The sequence below is a fragment of the Oryctolagus cuniculus genome, chromosome X, assembly GCF_051225735.1.
Source record: "Oryctolagus cuniculus isolate XC-2025 breed Fujian yellow rabbit chromosome X, ASM5122573v1, whole genome shotgun sequence".
NCBI lineage: Eukaryota > Metazoa > Chordata > Mammalia > Lagomorpha > Leporidae > Oryctolagus > Oryctolagus cuniculus.
The window spans coordinates 108,070,573-108,090,343 of record NC_142888.1 but is presented as its reverse complement, the minus strand read 5'-3'; the positions used below and the strand labels follow the sequence as shown (position 1 = coordinate 108,090,343).

General features: G+C 40.7%; 1 protein-coding gene across 50 annotated transcripts in view; it reads left to right on the top strand.

Annotated features, from left to right (window-relative positions):
• ENOX2 (ecto-NOX disulfide-thiol exchanger 2) overlaps positions 1 to 19,771 on the top strand; it is a 322,971-nt gene that overhangs the window by 86,182 nt on the left and 217,018 nt on the right. The window lies entirely within an intron of this gene.

Genomic DNA, 19,771 nt, shown 5'->3' with positions numbered 1-19,771 from the left:
ACCTTTCTGAAATAAAGTATTTCAGGAGAAAAAATGAGCTCTCAAGGAATTCCATCACTGTCACTGGTAACAGCAAGAAGACACTATCATTAACCTCCTTTGCTCAGTGGTTCTTGAGAGCATTGGAAAGGTAGCTAGTTGTGTGGCTTATCACTGCTTCCTGTGTCAAAGATGACAGCAGTCCAGAGCTGCTCTACAGAAATACAAACATAAAAAGTGAAGACTCTTCAATTAGTTGGTTGCTCCTCAGACTCACTAGAACAGCTGTAGAAGGTCAATTGAGTCTTTGAATGTGTCCATTCTTTCTGGAGACTCACTGATCAATTTTGCATTTTACCTTGTTAAAAAGGATTAGAACTCAGAGTCTCCCTATAGTGATTGTGACTTCATGTCTTGCCAAGGTTGTGTGAAATTTTATTCAGATGCTTAGTCCCTGGAGAAGGGAATTCTCTAACTGTGGTCTAGTTATGTTTCACAGCTAGCATTTCTCTCAATTCAACTTGACTCACAGCACCAGTGATATTTCAGAAACAATGTATGAGACTTATAATATTAGAACCATTTTTATTGACCTAACTGAGGCCTTTGATTTAGTCACCCATAAACACTTTCTTCAGAAATCCCCTGATTCTGGGTTTAGCAATGACCCTGTAAAATGGTTTTCTCTCCATTTAGTTCTTGCCAACTTAGCCTCGACCTGGAGGTCCAAAATACTTGCAGACTGTCATTTTTAGTGAAGATTAACTGAAGTCTCTCTTTGGCTGATGGTGAAGGAGAGTTCAAAGACTATGCTGGCAGCTCCATTTGCTATCACAAAAAGGCTCTTTTTGAAATCATCTTCCTCTTTCTAGGAGATCTGCTGTGTCAAGGGTATACTTTTTAGCAGAATTTATTCCTTGCATTGCTTTTGGTGTAAGTTATTCCTGGAGGCAAAACATTCATGATAATCCATGTGACATAACTTATTTACAGTAGAGTAAGAGAACAGTGGAGCTAACTGGGATGCAATGGAACCTTTGTGTGATATCCTTGAGGCCCAGATGTGTTAAATAAATCATCTGAAGCCATAAAACATCAGAGCCTAGATTAGAACTCAGGATTCCTAACAATGCTTTTTCTGCTATGTCATGATGCCTTCTACCCAGTTACTTCAGATTTTGTATACTTACATATGTATTAGATAGATAAATACCATTTGCATATTATATGGGTGGCAACATAGCCTTATAGTTAAGAATAGACCTGAACCTGATTTCTACCCCTTATTATCAGTGTGTATTTATGCATCTAACCTAATCTCTGAACCTCAGTTACCTCATCTATAAAACGGAGACAATATATGTATGTATGTACTCACCTGTTAAAATTCTGGTGAGAATTAAATGAGAAAAGGTATGTAAAGTACTTTGTAAAATGCCTTGCATGTAGAAAACTCTCTGTAGTAACTTTTTTAGTGTTTCATTTTTTCTCTATAACGCATTCAGTTCCCCATGCCCCCCTCTCTAGAATGAGAATTCTCTTGGAGATATTAATTTTATTAAACTAATGTGCCAATGTGTTGAAATGCTGTGGCATTCTTCCAGCTAAACTGAGTCTAGTGTATCAGGTTTTTTTTTTTTCTGAGCTAATTGCAGCCTGATTTGGTTCTGTTCAATATCACATCTATTTGCACAAACAGGAAATTGTTTTTGCTGTGTTTAGATTGTCAGGGATGGGTTTATAAACTTTATTGAATTATGCTAGTGTTGCTCTATGGTGGCGGAGATACTTTCATTATCAGCCTCTGTTCCTAGGTGCTTATCTTCTTCATAAAATTACACTTTGGACTGAAATATTTTCAACTTATTTTCTATTTCAGATGAGGTGGGAAAATGGAGGGTATGAAAAAGAAATTTCATATAACATTTTATTTTACTAGGAAGTAATCACATTTTAAGATTTTCCTGTTTGCCCCTGCAGTTCCAAAATGTTAAAACCTCCTAACAATCCAGAAACACAAAGCACAATTATTTAAAGAACTGCTTGTTGAAATTCCACAGGAATCAAGAATGCATATATGAGACCAGAATTTTTTGTAGACCTGGTCCCAAAAGCTTTCTTTTTCAGATCATCGTATATAATATGGATTTTAAAAATTTTTTTCTAATTGGGACCTTGTTCTTTCATATTCCCAATTATCCTCCTTTCTCAACTTGTTTGAGAAATGTTTATGAGGAAGAAAACAGATACAATGTAAATAGAAAGTAAAGATTAGAAGGGAATTAAAGAAAACAAGGATTTGTAAATGGAGTTGGAGACTTTGCTAAACTGGCAAGAGAATGCTAATCAGATGGCAGAGACCAGAAGACAGAGCCCAGTGTCCTGAGGATTTGGGTCCTATTCTTCTCACCAGGATCTAAAAGAGAGAGTTGGTCTCCTTGTAAGAGGAGCTTCATTCTTTAGGGCTACTCTCAACTAAAGGAAGTGTGCCTGAGCAACAGAGAGTGGAGTCAGCCAGAAGTGAGCATCTGAGCTAGGTCTCAGAGTGGAAGTGGCAGAAACTTGAAAAGCAGCAAAAAGACATAGGCCCAAAGGTTAGACTCTAGAGTAGAAGCTAGAGAATGTAGGAAAGAGAAAGGACTATTCAAATCACTTAACCAGTATTAAGCAATGTAGTTATTGCAAAATTGCTGCTAGCTTAGCAATTCCCATTTTTAAAAAGATTTTTTTTATTTTAGAGAGAGATTTACAGACAGAGGGAGAGACAGAGAGAAGGGTCTTCCATCCACTGGTTCACTCCCCAGATGGCCACAACGGCTGGAGCGAGGCCCATCTGAAGCCAGGAGCCAGGAGCCAGGAGCTTCCTCTGGATCTCCCACCTAGGTACAGGGATCCAAGAACTTGGGCCATCTTCCATTGCTTTCCCAGGCCATAGCAGAGAGCTGGATTGGAAGAAGAGCAGCCAGGACATGAACCAGAGCCCATATGTGATGCTGCCACCACAGGTGCAGGCTTAACCCTCTATGCCACAGAGTTGGCCCCAGCAATTCCAATTTAAAATGTAAGCTTTGGGACAAGCACTTGGAGGAATGGTTAAGATGCTGTTTGTGATGCCTACTACCAAATGGGAGCCAGATCCTGGCTTCACTCCTGATTCCAGCTTTCTGCTAGTGTACACACTGGGAGGTAGCAGATAATGGATGAAAGTACTTGGGTTCTTACCACCCATGTGGAGACCTGAATTGAGTTCTCAGCTCCTGGCTTCAGCCTGGTCCACAGACATTTAGGGAAGGAAGAGGTAGATGGGTGTCCATATTATATGAGCTCTCGCTCTCGCTCCCCCTCCCCCTCTCGTTCCCCCTCCCACTCCCCTCCCCTCCTTCCTTCCCTCCCCCTCCTCCTCTTTCTCTTTCAAATAAATACAATTCAACAAAAACCATTTTGATGTGTACTTCATGAGAACAGGGTTCACTGCCAAGCACCAAGAGCAATCCTTGGTTTACAGTAGGTGCTCTATAAGCATTTGTTTAATCAATGAGTGGTTGGCATAGACATTTACTTTGAAATTTCTTCCCTTCAAAATTAAATTATTTGTTTACTAAAAATGCCTCAATGTGCTACTTTGTAGAGGTGGGAAGGAAAAGGTCAAAAATATCCTGAAGCTCAAAATGTAAAAGAAGTGGAAATGGAGCCCTGGACTCAGGGCAGTGATGATCCGGGGCTCCTTTACAGAGTGTCAGTTTGCCTCAGTTACTCAGCAGCAAAAGTGCCTTAAGTTTTCAGATATCCTTTCCCTGGATCCTGAGATGTGTTGTGCTGGAATTAGAAAGGAAACTGAGGTCAGGTCGCTTTGAAGAAGAGATTCCCTGTTTTACATCTCACCTGCTACTGACAGCCCATAGCAATCGCTGTTACCTTGTCTTAGACATAAATTCTTCTCTCCTTATTACTCTCTTAAGCTCGTTTGAACCTGTGCAACCCTTCTGTGGGCCTGTTCCAGCTGCTAGAACAATACATAGCACCTAACAGGCATGTGTTGATTGAATGACCCTGTGTGGTCATGCAGTTTAAAAGACCACCCACCCAGTATGTGGAGCCTCCATGTCCATAGTCCCCTAAAGAAGATAGAGATCAGGAAGAGTGGGGAATGGGAAATAATTACGATTTTATATGTTCCCAAATTCCCATGCATGTTGAGGAATCCCCTAAGTGTCTCAGATGAGTTATACCTCCAAATCAACATGTAAATCAGTTTTTTGAAAGGCGCACTGCTATGACTCAAGAAAGGTTTAGCACTTGTTCTCCTTTAGGGTGAAAAGGAGTATTGTGTATATGTGCCGTTATACATAAACGCTTATTCTTGAGTTGACATTATTAAGACATTTGTCTCTTTGTTGTGCTTCTTTGTTCCAGCAATTATAGTTAGATAGGTAATTCTAGACTTCTTCATGCCTCATCCCAAAACAACTGAATATAACCAACATTTTGCTGAAAGGAATGGTGAGTGAAGGCAGATGTGCTTTCTATAGGATGACATTTGGAATTTGAGTCCTTGAAAGGTTTATAGGCAGGCCTGTAAGGATCCTTCTCTAGAAGCCAAGAAGTAAAATAGCATGGATGGTATTTTTTTAATACTAGGGCTGAATGTGTAGGATGTAAAAGTAGTACAGGAAGTATAGAACAAGAACATTTGGCAACCTTATTCTTCCTGTCTAAAATGATTGTTATGGAATATTAGTGGGAGGTAGTAGGCTATAGTGAATTGTGACTTTTCTTTATTAGATTTACTACTGGATTTTTCCTCATGTTACAGATTTTTGCTTTCTGTTCTTGGAAAGGTGACTTCCCAAGTGTTTTTTAAGGGAATATCTATATTTAGTTTCTGGCTTTAAGCGTGTTTGTTTTCCTGAGTTACTTCTTCAACAACTGACATGGTATTGTTTGGGCAAGTCATTATTTTTAACACTGTAAGGTTTCTGATAGGACTCCTGTAAACTTCAGCTTTAAATTGATGTCAAAGAATCGATAAACTACTTAGCAGAGGAATAAATGGCTTGAGGTAAAAATAACAAAGTAAAATGTATCTCCCTCTTGCTGTTCAAGTGTGTCTAGTGAGAGGGAACATATTTGAAAGAGAGAATCTTAAACAGTATCACCTCAAGGTCCTGTCTCTCATCTGAATTCACTTTGCAGATTTTCATTTTTTATTCATTCAGAAAGGTATCACCACAAAAGAAAATCAGAACCTATACATTAAAATTTGGCAAAAGGTTCACAGTAATAAGCCAACCTAATTTCTTTTCCTAAATAAGGCAGAATTATTTTTCTCTGTGTTATTAGATAGCAATGCATTGATAAGTGAGTATAGAGGACCCAAAGAAGAGCTCTTCAGGTGATTATGTTTATCTTTGTAGTTGACTGGCACTAACTGCTTCCTGTTTTTTGCTTTATTCTAAGGACTGCCTCTCCATACTTGACCAGTGTCCCAGATATTATTAAATCAAATCCATGAATTAACTTTATTTCCTAATTCAGCAAAAATTTATTGAGCACCTGCTTGGTGCCAGGTACTCTGCTATACGTTATAAAAACAACAGTGAAAAAAATAGAGATCCCTTCTCTTGTAGAGCTGAGACAGACAAGTAAATATGGATATACATAAATATACACATACAATATTTGCCAAATGTATTAAGTGTTAGGGCAGCTGTGGATGAGAAAAATAGGGAGGAGCTACTTACATATCATGGAAGGAAGTTTCAGGAATATGAATTTCAGCCTGAGATGGGATGAATGAGAAGACATCTGTCACACCAAGATTCTGGGGAAAAGAAGCACCGGTGTCTAAGACAAGAAATAACTGAGTATGTTGCAGGAGCAGAGAGGTGGCCAACTTAGTTGAATAAAAGGGATCATGGCATGAGATGAAGTTGGGAGAAGTAAACAGGGGTCACATCATAGATGCCTTATAGGCCCTGACAAATTGGGATTTTGTTTAAGAGCTATGAGAATTCATAAAAGTGTTTCAAGCACAGAAGTATTATGAATTGTTTTAATTTTTTTGTAAAGACTACTTTGGCTGCTCTGTGGAGATTGCCTAAAGGTAGGAAGAATGGAAGCATGGCAACCATTTAGGTGGCTATTTATTTCTCGTAGGAGTATAAGTTAGATAACATGGTGATTTGCATCATGTTAGCAAAGATGAAGAGAAATAGACAGAAACAAGATGTAGTTTGGAGTTTAATAAGAAGACAGGCTTTACTGATAGTTGGGATGCATAGCTTTATTCAAAGCATGGGAGACAAGGCTGCCTTCTAGTAGCAAGAAGGAAATTTTGGGGGGATGGGGTGGGGTGATCAGATTTTATTGTTTTGGCAAAAAAATTTCTTTTTAAAATGTATTAATATAAAGGGAGATTTCCTGTATTTCATAAATATAATTCTATGAAAGGGGGAATTATGTTGCAGAAGAAAAGGGACATCTGCAGGAGCAAGTCTGAGCAGCAGTAAGGGATGGCATGGGATGGGATTCAGGGACACTAGTTCCATTTTGATAGGACAGAAGAGAGAGAATATAGCTAGAAATATAGGGAGGTAGGTTTGTATATTTGTTGTGAGTAGATGAAAGAGCTCATTCTTCCAGTGACTTTTCTTTTCTTCATAAAGTATGAGGTAAGATCATTAGGTAAAAGCAGGTAGCAGAGGTGGGCATTTAGCCAAGCAGTTAAGATGTTGGTTTGGAGAACCTGTGTTTGATACCCATGCTTCAGCTCTCTGCTAGTACAGACTCTGGAAGGTGGTGGTAATGACTCATATGATTGTATTCCTGCCACCCATGTGGGAGACCTGGATGTAGTTCCCAGCTCTGGGCTTCAGCCAGTACCAGCCTTGGCCATTGCATGGAACCAGCAGATGGGAGTGTGCTCGCTTGCTCCCTCTCTCCCTCTCTCCCTCTCTCCCCCTCTCCCTCTCTCCCCCTCTCCCCCTCTCCCCCTCTCCCTCTCTCCCTCTCTCCCTCTCTCCCTCTCTCCAATTCTCCCTCCCTCCCTTCCTCTCTCTCACAAAAATAATTTAAAGGACAGTGGAGTGAGGAAAGATACAGAAGGATTGAGGACAGTAGTGAAGATATAAACACTTTGAAGAGAGGGAAAGAAAGTTTAATACTAAAGTAGATGAGTGTTCCGTTAAATCTTGGAAATGAAAGCCCATTCTCAGCTATTTTTTTCAGTTATGTTCAGTTACACAGTCATGTATTTTCTTCAGTCATGTTCAGTTACTCAGATGCAGGCCTAGGAAAGGCAATTTCACTAAATTCAAATCATATTTTTGCCACATGAATACATCCAGGAGAGCACGATGTGATATAATGGAAGACATTTGATTAGGGGTCAGAACACCTGGAATGTAAGGCAGGCTCAGCTCCTTGCAAATCATGTGACTTTAGGCATGTCAGTTAACTTTGTTCTGCCTTACTTTTTTTTAAGAGATAGAGATTTTTTTAAAAAATAATTTATTTATTCAAAAGGCAGAGTTACAGAGAGGCAGAGAGAGAAAGAGACTTCTTCCATCTGCTGGTTCACTCCCCAGATGGCTGCGATGGCCAGAGCTGCGCGAATCCAAAGCCAGAAACCAGGAGCTTCTTCCAGGTTGCCTACATGGGTGCAGGGGCCCAAGGATTTGGGCCATCCTCTACTGTTTTCCCAAGCCATAGCAGAGAGCTGGATTGGAAGTGGAGCAGCTGATACTCGACCCATATGGGATGCCGGCACTTCAGGTGGCAGCTTTACCCACTTCACCACAGTGCCAGCCCCCTGCCCTACTTTTCTCATTGGGAAGATAAGAAGGTTGGAGTTAATAATCTTTAAGGTTCTTTCTAGCTCTAAAACTCTGTGATCAGTTGTTACTCTCTTGGGACGATTTCTGACCTCAACCAATCTCTCATTAATATATTATTTTGGTCATGTATATAGACTGTGGTGCCAGATCACTTGGATTTGAACTTTAGCTTTACCACATCCCAGCTATATGACTTTGAGTAAGTCATTTCACCTCCCAGTGCCAGAGTTTCTTTACCTTTGCCTTAAGTATAACACATACCTAAATAAGATTATTGTAAGGACTAAATGAAACAGTGCATGTGAAGCTACCCTTGTATCTGAGTCCTTATATTAGCAACTGAGCAATAGGTGACTTTTGTCCTTTCTGCTTGCTATTTTCCTGGGGCTCAGAGGAGCAACATATGCCCATCAGACTGAAAGACCTGAAGGAAAAGGCAGAATCTGCCAATAAATGAGAGATAGGGTAAGGGCAGAAGGGCTAAGTAAAGGGGTGCACACAGTTATTTGTTAAAATAAAAACCAATTTCTGTTGGCATTAAAATCTTCTTTTAGAATTTGAATGAATGCCAGTGAGAATTGATTATTAAAGCCAAAGAAAGTTGTACCCCTGATCTGCTCAGCAGCCAGTCTAGGAAGGTCACCATTGCCCTTCACTTCTGGACAAAGACACCTTCCACAGAGCCTGGTTGATCAAACGACAGGGCAGTGGCCATTCCTATGAGGTCCTTGAGCTTCTTGATAAAATGCATCATGTGAGATTGAAAACGTAATAAAATCTCATTCATAGCTGATTCTCAAAACTACTTTGGGACCAGTATCTATTTTGCTGCCTGAGTTTGAAAACACCTCTAAGTTGTATTGATTTTTTTGTTAAGGAAAGGAACTATGAGGGAGAGCCCTTTATTTAAATGCTTTTGTGTAATGTTAACCAAACTAGATCATATAGGGCTAAAATAAAGAGCTCAATTAATACAGATGTTTCCATTCCAATGATAATTTCCACATGATGTTAATTATGAAGATAAATCAGAATGAAAGATATTTTTTCCTTGTCAAGTGCATTTCAGAAAAATACTAGATTTAATTACTCTAGCTGAAAACTGGTCATTCTTGTTAAGTGTATTTCATCTTATTGGCCTGTTGGTCTCTTCTACTATGCTGACTGATGTTAATACAAAATTTCTTTAACTTAAAGAGTAAACGTCAATCCAAGTCCCAATTTCCCCTTGTGTGTGCTAGTTACATGAGTAATTTGAACCCAGAAATGAAATTACCTTTACTACAACCTGCAAGAAGCTAAATTACCTTTACTACAGCCTGGAAAGAACATTAGTCAGTATGAATTATGGGCTTGCTTGCTTTCTCAGATATTTGCCCATATCTGTTTCTCTGGCTCTAAAAAAAGATTATGATAATAATTGTGATCTTACCAAGACACAGTGTTCTAGTGGCTGGAGCATCAACTCGGATATTGGGATACCATTTGCAGTTAGGCAAGTTCACTTCACTCCTCAATCCATTTCCCCTTCAGAAAAATGACATTGATAATATCTGTCCTTATCTATTTTGCTTGGAGCTTGTAAGAATAAATGAAACATGGTTGGAAGCAGTTTGAGCATAAATACATAAATCTGAGGAATTATGATTCCTCGGGAAATTATTTAGGTATATTGATATTTGTGCTTTAAGAAATCCTCTCCCTCTCCATCAACACATTCATAGCACGTTCTGCTATCATCACCAAACTTAAAGACACACACACATACACAAACTCTCATGTTATATAATATACTTTTTTTTCCTCGATGCCTTCTAAAAAATCAGTGACTTTGCACTGTGTAGAATTTGACTGACATTAATAAATTTGTATCTGAATGTCTATACACTTGTTCATTCATTTATTAATATGGTTACCAGATATTTATTGAGTTCCTACTATACACAGAATACTTAGCTATGCTGGGGGGAAACTATAATAAGACAGAGTGTTCTATTACACAGAAGGGTAGTTGTAGTCAACAATATTGCTTAATTCAAAATACCTACAAGAGAGGATTTTCAATGTTCTCTAAATAAAGAAATGATACCTGCATGCCCTGAGTTGATGATTATACAATATATAAATGTTCTGAAATATTACACTCTACCCTACAAATATGTTCTGTCAATGACTAAGAAAGTTTTCTTTCTCACCTGTCTCTCTCTCTCACTGTCCACTCTGCCTGTCAAAAAAAAAAAAAAAAAAAAGAAAGTTTTAAAAGACAGAAATGATTCTTGGCTCATGAGCTTGTGGTTGGGTAAGGAAGACAACAGTTTCAATAAAGTTTAAGTACTGCAATGGGGTATTGTCAAAGAGTGTAATAGAATACCTGACAGGAGTGTACAACTTGAGACTCGGCAGTAGAGAAAGTGGAAAGGGTCCTCATAGAAGTGATGTTCATGATGAAGCTTAAAAAAGAAGCAGCTGTAAGCTAGCAGAAAGGAGTAGGGAAGAGGAGGATTCAGAGGGGACAGTATCATAATAACACTGTGCAGCATTTCGGTGTGCATATCCACCCACATTTAAGACATCAGCCAATTTACAGGCAGTTGTGCCTCTCCCTAAGTTTGGAGGAACTTCAAGCTTTTAAAACCTTGTGTGTGTGATACTGGCGCTGCTCCTGAATATGTTGTGTCAATGAAACCCAGCTCTAGCATGAACTGACTTTGCTCTTGGGTTACTTTTATAACTTCTAAAAGTCAAGTTCTCAATCTTGAATGTTGTATTAGAGCTTTCTTATGATTCTGACTGTTGTTTATTTGTTAATATAAATGCAGATAATTGCACATTTGTGTTGAACATGGATTTAAATGCTTTTAATGAGTTTCTGCATTTTGGCTGGGTTAATTAGGCTATCAGTACAAAGTTGTGTCCATCAATACACATGCTGTTTTATCTTTCTAAACCCCAGCAAGAATTGTAATTTTCCAATGTTAAAATAGACTTAGACAGCACCGTTCTGTGTGATTTAGATAGTGACCATTTACCTATAGACCATTTTTTCTTTTCAATTTTTATTTAATAAATATAAATTTCCAAAGTACAACTTTTGAATTATAGCAGCCTTTCCCCCCATAACCTCCCTTCCACCCACAACCGTCCCATCTCCCACTCCCTCTCCCATCCCATTCTTCATCATGATTCATTTTCAATTATCTTTATATATAGAAGATCAACTTAGTATATACTAAGTAAAGACCTCAACAGACTGCACCCACAAAGACACACAAAGTATAGAGTACTGTTTGAGTAGTAATTTTACCATGAATTCACATAGTACAACACATTAAGGGCAGAGGTCCTACATGGGGAGCAGGTGCACAGTGACTCCCGTTGTTGATTTAACAATTGACCCTCATGGCCGGCGCCGCAGCTCACTAGGCTAATCCTCTACCTTGCGGCACCGGCACACCAGGTTCTAGTCCTGGTTGGGGCACCGGATTCTGTCCCAGTTGCCCCTCTTCCAGGCCAGCTCTCTGCTGTGGCCAGGGAGTGCAGTGGAGGGTGGCCCAAGTACTTGGGCCCTGCACCCCATGGGAGACCAGGAGAAGTGCCTGGCTCCTGCCATCGGATCAGCACGGTGCACCGGCCACAGCACGCCGGCCGTGGCGGCCATTGGAGGGTGAACCAACGGCAAAGGAAGACCTTTCTCTCTGTCTCTCTCTGACTGTCCACTCTGCCTGTCAAAAAAAAAAAAAAAAAACCCTCTTATATTGTGACCCAAGGCTCTTGTTATGAGCTGCCAAGCCTATGGAAGCCTCTTGAGTTCACCACTCCTATCTTATTTAGACAAGGCCATAGTCAAAGTAGAAGTTCTCTTCTCCCTTCAGAGAAAGGTACTGCCTTCTTCGATGGCCTGTTCTTTCCACTGGGATCTCACTCACAGAGATCTTTCTTTAGGTCATTTTTTTTTTCCCACACTGTTTTGGCTTTCCATGCCTGGGACTCTCATGGGCTCTTTAGCCAGATCCGAATGCCTTAAGGGCTGATTCTGAGGCCAGAGTGCTGTTTAGGCCATCTGCCATTCTATGAGTCTGCTGTGTATCCTGCTTCCCATGTAGGATCATTCTCTCCTTTTTATTTCTATCAATTTGCAGACACTGGATCTATAGACCATTTTAATACCATGTAAAACATTTTCTAAAATTAATGGAAGTCATTTCACTCCCAAAGTTTCTAGGATTTTCTTCCTCCCTATGTTCTGGCTACTAAAGATTTTTCAACTGCATATGTTTGCACTCTTTCGTTGACTTTTTTTTTTTTTTGGACAGGTAGAGTTAGACAGTGAGAGAGAGAGCGAGACAGAGAGAAAGGTCTTCCTTTACTGTTGGTTCACCCTCCAATGGCCGCTGTGGCCGGTGTGCTGCGGCCGGTGCACCGCGCTGATCCGAAACCAGGAGCCAGGTGCTTCTCCTGGTCTCCCATGCGGGTGCAGGGCCCAATGACGTGGGCCATCCTCCACTGCACTCCCTGGCCACAGCAGAGAGCTGGACTGGAAGAGGAGCAACCGGGACAGAATCTGGCGCCCCGACCGGGATTAGAACCCCAGGTGCTGGCGCTGCAGGTGGAGGATTAGCCTATTCAGCTGCGGTGCCAGCCTCTCTTGTTGACTTTTAAAAATTTTCTTATATCCTGTTTACAAAGCATGAAGCCACTACCTTGTGTTTTTCTCAACCTAAATGAAGGCTAGCCTCCAGATTAAAGCCTGGACCCAATTTCAGTAGAGCAAAGTTTACCTGGAAAGTTGATTATATTGTGTGTAGTTTACAAGGGGCTATGGTGACTCGTCTCATTGGCTCGAATATGGAGCTAATGTCTACAGATGCTTTCACTTTTGAGACACAGAAAATGAATGGTTTAAAATGTGATTTTGGGGGCCGGTGCTGTAGCATAGTGGGTAAAGCCACTGCCTGCAGTTCTGGCATCCCATCATATGGGCACTGGTTCGAGTCCCTGCTGTTCCACTTCCCATTCAGCTCTCTGCTGTGGCCTGGGAAAGTAATGGAAGATGGTCCTTGGGCCCCTGTACCTGCATGGGAGACCCAGAAGAAGCTTCTGGCTCCTGTCTTCAGATTGGCGCAGCTCCAGCCATTGCAGCAATCTGGGGAGTCAACCAGCAGATAGAAGACCTCTCTTTCTCTCTCTGCCTCTCGTTCTCTTGTGTAAGTTCATGGAAATGCACTCATAATTTAATTTCATTTTAAGAGTTTCATTTATTTATTTGAAAGGCAGAGTTACAGAAAGAGAAAGGGAAGTAGAGAGAGAGAAATCTTCCATTCACTGGGTCACACCCCAAATTGCTACAGTGGTCAAAGCTGAGCCAGGCAAAACCAGGAGCCAGGAACTCTATTCTAGTTTTCTATGTGGGTGGAAGGACCCAAGTACTCGGGCCATCTTCCACTGAGTTTCCAAGCACATTAACGGGGGATTTGAATCAGAGAAAGAGATCTTGCATCTGCTGGTTGACTCTGCAAATGGCTGCAATGGCAGTGGCTGGGCCAGGCTGAAGCCAGGAACCAGGAGCTTCTTGCTGCTCTCCTACATGAGTGCAGGGTCCCAAGGACCTGGGCTATCCTCTGCTGCTTTCCCAGGTACTTTAGCGGGGAGCTGGATCAGAAGTGAAACAGCCGAGATTCTGACTTGCTTCCTTATGGAATGTTGGTGTTGTAGGTGGTGCCTTTACCTGCTATACCACAACACCAGCCCCAAGACTGTTATTTAATACCAAAGCCATAGGTTAGTGACTTAGTTCTAAAAAGTTGAAAAAAAAAATCCTTTATTTTGATAAAGAACAGAAGGCTAATATGTGAATGTGGGGTGGTCAGATATGTGGATCTTGATCAGGTATATCCATCAGCAGTATCTGACTTATAAGTCACTGTCTTTTGCATTGAGAGATGGCCTTTTTCTTGACGATTGATCTCTGTTGGCAAATGACTATCTTTTGCATGCTACTTCCATGTGAAAGCTCTGATTTTTTTAAATTTTTATTTATTTTTTTGACAGGCAGAGTGGACAGTCAGAGAGAGACATAGAGAGAAAGGTCTTCCTTTTGCCATTGGTTCACCCTCCAATGGCCGCCGCGGCCGGCATGCTGCGGCCGGCGCACGGCGCTGATCCGATGGCAGGAGCCAGGTGCTTCTCCTGGTCTCCCATGGGGTGCAGGGCCCAAGCACTTGGGCCATCCTCCACTGCACTCCCTGGCCACAGCAGAGAGCTGGCCTGGAAGAGGGGCAACCTGGACTAGAACACAGTGTGCCGGCGCCACAAGGCGGAGGATTAGCCTATTGAGCCGCGGCGCTGGCCCGAAAGCTCTGATTTTTTAGACAAAGCTAGTACTAGGAGATTTGTTCTGTATGTGACTATGCTTCTGATATTCTAGGCCCAAATCTTTGATCAGAAATACTCTATTCCTAAGGTCTGCTGCCATCCCCAACACTGTCTCAGCTATGTTGGAGGTAAACATCCTTAAACTACTTCTCTATTTTCTGTTGTCCCATTTCTAATCTTTCACTTTCCATTTTTCCTGCCACATTATCTACCTGGCAGTAGCCTAGTTTTCTTACAAGATTTTAGTGTAGATGATATTCTTCTGTATGACTTCTAGGTGATACTGATGAAATTATAAAAGAAGTCAGATAGTATCCATGCCTAATGGTAAAATGAAAGGATGGGCATGGGCAATCTATGTTCAGCAACCATTTACATTATATTCAAGTAGGGCCTCTACTTTTTGCTTGAATTTTTTTCCCTCAGAGCGTTTGCTCCATTAAAACCTTTTGCCTCTTTTCCCTTCCCCTCACCTGCTTTTTTCACTCTTTAAGAACGAGTTCAAATATCATGCCCCCTCCCTGAAAAACCAGTCACTCTATTTCTTTTCTTTTTAAAAATTATTTTTAATTGATGAATAAACTTGTATCTATTTAACAACATGATGCTTTAAAATACATATATATTGTGGATGTCTAAATCAAGCTAGTTAACAAATGCATTACCTCACATACTCATATTTATTGAAACAAAAACTTAAAATGTACCCTTAGTTATTTTAAATAATACATTGCTATTAATTATTAATGGTAATTAATAATAATGGTAATTATTAATTACCATGTTGTATAATAGATGTCTTTTACTTGTTCCTAACTAGAATTTTTTATCCTTTGACCAACATTTTCTCTATCTCCGCTCCTTAAGTCACTGGTAACAGCCGTTCTATCTGCTTCTGTGAGTCCAATTTTCTTATATATAACTGAGATAATGCAATATTTCTCTTGATGTGTAGGATTGTTTCACTTAACATAATGTTATTCATGTACATCAATATTGCCACAAATGACAGAATCCCTGTCTTTTTTAGGCTAAATAGTATTCCACTGTGTATATATCACATTTTGTTTATCCATACATTGGTTGATGGACACTTAGATTTATTCTATATTGTGGCTACTGTGAATAATGCTCCAATGAACATGAGAGTGAAGATATCTATTCAACATATTTTTGTCACTTCCTTTGGATAAATACCCAATAGTGAGACTGCTGGATCACATGTTGTTCTATTTCTAATTTTTTGAGGAACCTCCATACTATTTTTTAAAATTTTTATTTATTTATTTTTATTTGACAAGCAGAGAGAGACAATTGCAGACAGATAGAAGTCTTCTATTAGCTGATTCACTACCCAAATCCCCACAACAAGCAAGCCTGGGCCAGGCCAAAACCAGCAGCCTGGAAATCAATCTGAGTTTCCCACATGTATGTCTGGAACACAGGTAGTTAAGACATCACTGCTGTCTCCCAGGGTGTGAATTAGCAGGAAGCTGGAGTGGAAAGCAGAGATGGAACTCAAACACTGGCACTTTGACATGAGATGTGGGCATCCTAAGCAGTGTATTCATTGCTATACCAAACACAGCAGCATTTGGTGTTTCATAATGGCTATACTAACTTACATTCCCAGCAACAAGAGTATGCAAGGTTCCCTTTCTACATCCTTGCTGGCACTTGTTATCTCTTGTGTTTTGGATAATAGCCATTCTAACAGATCTACATTGATATTTCATTTGTGTTTTTGGTTTACATTTCTCTGATCATTAGTGATGTTAAGCATTTCTTTTCATAAGTGTGTTGGCGGTTTTGTGTGTCTTCTTTTTGGAGAAGTGCCTACTCAAGTCCATTTTTAACTGGACTGCTGTCTTGATGTTAAGTTTTTTGAGTTCCTTATACATTTTGCATATTAATCCCTTAACAGATATATGATTTGCAAATATTTTCCCCCAATTCTATAAGCTGTCTCTTCTTTCTATTGATTGTTTCCTTTTCTATGCAGAATATTTTTAGTTTGATATAATCACTTTTGTCTATTTTCATGTTTATTGCCTGTGCTTTTGGGATCATATCCAAAAGAATTATAGTCTGAACTAATGACATAGAGCATTTCCCTTATGTTTTCTTCCAGTAGTTTTGCAATTCCATGTCTTATCTTTAAGTCTTTAGTCTATGATGAGTTGATTTCTGTATATGGTGTGAAATAATGGTCTAATTTCATTCTTCTGCATGTGGATATTTAGTTTTCTCCACATTATTCATTGAAGAGATTGACCATTCCAGATGCTTGTTCTTGGCACCTTTGTTGAAAGTCAATTGCCTGGGGCTGGTGCTGTGGCATAGTGGTTGAAGCCGCTGCCTGCAGTGCCGGCATCCCATATTGGTGCTGGTTTGAGGCCTGGCTGCTTCACTTCCAATCCAGCTACCTGCTGTGGCCTGGGAAAGCAATGGAGGATGGCCCAGGTTCTTGGGCCCCTGCACCCGCCTGGGAGACCCCAGGGGAAGCTCCAGGCTCCTGGTTTCATATCAGCTGAGCTCCAGCAGTTATGGCCATTTGGGGAGTGAGCCAGCGGATGGAAGACCTCGCGCGCTCTCTCTCTCTCTATGAGCCAGCGGATGGAAGACCTCTCTCTCTCCCTCTCCCTCCCTCCCTCTCTCTCTTTCTTCCACTCTCACACACTCTTTTTTTCTCTCTCTTGCACACACTCTCTCTGTAACTCTGTCTTTTTTTTTTTTATTTTTTTTTATTTTTTTATTTTTTTTGACAGGCAGAGTGGACAGTGAGAGAGAGAGACAGAGAGAAAGGTCTTCCTTTGCCGTTGGTTCACCCTCCAATGGCCGCCGCGGCTGGCGCGCTGCGGCCGGCGCACCGCGCTGATCCGATGGCAGGAGCCAGGAGCCAGGTGCTTTTCCTGGTCTCCCATGGGGTGCAGGGCCCAAGCACCTGGGCCATCCTCCACTGCACTCCCTGGCCACAGCAGAGGGCTGGCCTGGAAGAGGGGCAACCGGGACAGAATCCGGCGCCCCGACCGGGACTAGAACCCGGTGTGCCGGCGCCGCTAGGCGGAGGATTAGCCTAGTGAGCCGCGGCGCCGGCCTGTAACTCTGTCTTTCAAATAAAATAAACCTTTTTTTAAAAAAAGAAAATCAATTGACTGTAGATGTGTGGCTTTATTTTTGAACTCTCGATTTTGTTCAATTGAGCTATATACCTTTTTTGTGTGTATCAATACCACACTCTTTTCATTACTATAGCATTGTAGTATATTTTCAAGTCAGGTTGTATGATGCCTCTAGTTTTGTTCTTTTTGCTCAACAATGCTTTGGCTACTTGAGTCTTTTGTAGTTCCATACAAATTTTAGGACTTTTTTTCTATTTCTGTAAAAAATTGTCAGTGGAACTATGGTGGGAATTGTATTGAATCTGTATATTGTTTTCTGTAGTATGGACACTTTAGCAATCTTAATTATTCAATCTGTGTACATAGGATATCCTTCCATTTATTTGTGTCTTCAATTTCTTTCATCAATAGTTTATTGTTTTCAGTGTGTAAATTTTTAGCTTTCTTATTCCTAAATGTTATTTTTTAGTAGATGTGGTAAATGTGATTATTTGCTTGATTTGTTTTTTAGATAGTTTGTTGTTAGGATATAGAAAAACTATTGATATCTATATTTTTGTATCATACAACTTATGGATTTTATTAGTTCTAACAGGTTTTGCTGGAATTCTTAGAGTTTTCTATATGTAAGATCAAGTCAGGCAGGCATTGGGACACAGTGGGTTAAGCTACTGCTTGGGACACCACAGCCCATATCAGAGTACCAGTTGGCTCCCGCCTATTCCACTTCCAATCCAGAGCAACAGGTGATGACTCAAGTACTTGAGTCCCAGCCACCCAAGTGGGAGGCCCAGATGGAATTTCTTGTTCCTGGCTTTGGCCTGGCCCAGCCCCAGCTGTTGTAGCCATTTGGGGAGTGAGCCACTAAATGGGAGCTCTCCCCCACCCCTGCCCCTCTGTCCCTCTGCCTTTAAAATAAAAAAGTGCATGAGTAATTAAGTAAATGAATATGTCTTTTAAAAAAGGTTATGTTATCTGTAAACAGGGACAGTTTAATTTCTTCCTTTCCTATTTGGATGCTTTTTATTTATTTTTCTTGTCTAATTTCCTTTCCTAGGACTTCTGGTACTATGTTTAATAGAAGTGGCGAAAGGGGCTGATGTTTGTCATAGCTGTTAAGGTACTGCTTGGGAAGCCTGTGTCCTATATTGAAGTGTCTAGATTCAAGTCTTGTCTAAGCTTCTGATTCCTGTTCCTGTTAATGTGCAACCTGGGGGATAGATAATTAACTTAAGTACTTGGATCACTGCCACCCACATGGGAGACCCAGATTTTATTTTTAAAGATTTGTTTATTGGAAAGGCAGAGATAGAAGGAGGGAAAGAGAGAGAGAAAGATCTTCATCCACTGTTTCACTCCCCAAATGGCTGCAATGGCCAGGGCAGGGCCAGGCAGAAGCCAGGAGCCAGGACCTTCTTCCTCCTTTCCCACATGGGTACAAGGGCCCAAGGACTTGGGCCATTTTCCACTGCTTTCCCAGGCTCATTAGCAGGGAGCTGGATTGGAAGTAGAGCAGCCAGGACTCAAACCACATGGGTTGCCAACACTGTAAGAGGAGGCTTAACCTTCTATACCGCAGTGCCAGCCACATGGGAGACCCAAATTGAATTCCCAGCTCTTTGACTCAGCCTGGTTCCACCCTGGTTCAGCTCCAGTATTTGGGGATAGAACTAGAAGATGGGAAATTCTTTTTCTCTGACTCTCTCCCCTTTCAAGTAAATAAAATAAATAAATAGATAGATAAAGAAAGAAGTGGAGATAGTAGACATCCATCTCTTATTTGTAAGCTTTCAATTTTTACCATTTTGTATGACATTCACTGTGAGTTTGTCATACAGACTCTATTGTGTTTAGGTACGTTCCTTCTATACCTAATTCATTTTAAGTTTCATCATGAAAAGAAACTTAATTTTATGTAAATGCTTTTTCTGCACCTATTGAGATGATCTTTTTTTTATCCTTCACTTTGTTTATGTAATGTGTAATATTTATTTAAACATTCTTGCATCCTAGGGATAAATCTCACTTGATCATGATGAATCATGGAATTCAGTTTGATAGTATTTTGTTGAAGATATTTGCATCTCTGTTCTTCGGGGATATTGACTTGTGATTTTCTTTTTTTTTAAAATGATTTTATTTATTTATTTGAGAGGTAGAGTTACAGACAGTGAGAGGGAGACACAGAGAGAAAGGTCTTCCTTCCGTTGGTTCACTCCCCAAATGGCCGCAATGGCTGGAGTTGCACCGATCTGAAGCCAGGAGCCAGGAGCTTCTTCCAGTCTCCCACACGGTTGTAGGGGCCCAAGGACTTGGGCCATATTCTATTGCTTTCCCAGGCCATAAGCAGAGAGCTATATTAGAAGAGGAGCAACCGGCACTAGAACTGGCGCCCATATGGGATGCCAGCGCCGCAGGTGGAGGATTAACCTACTGCGCCACCACACCAGCCCCATGTGATTT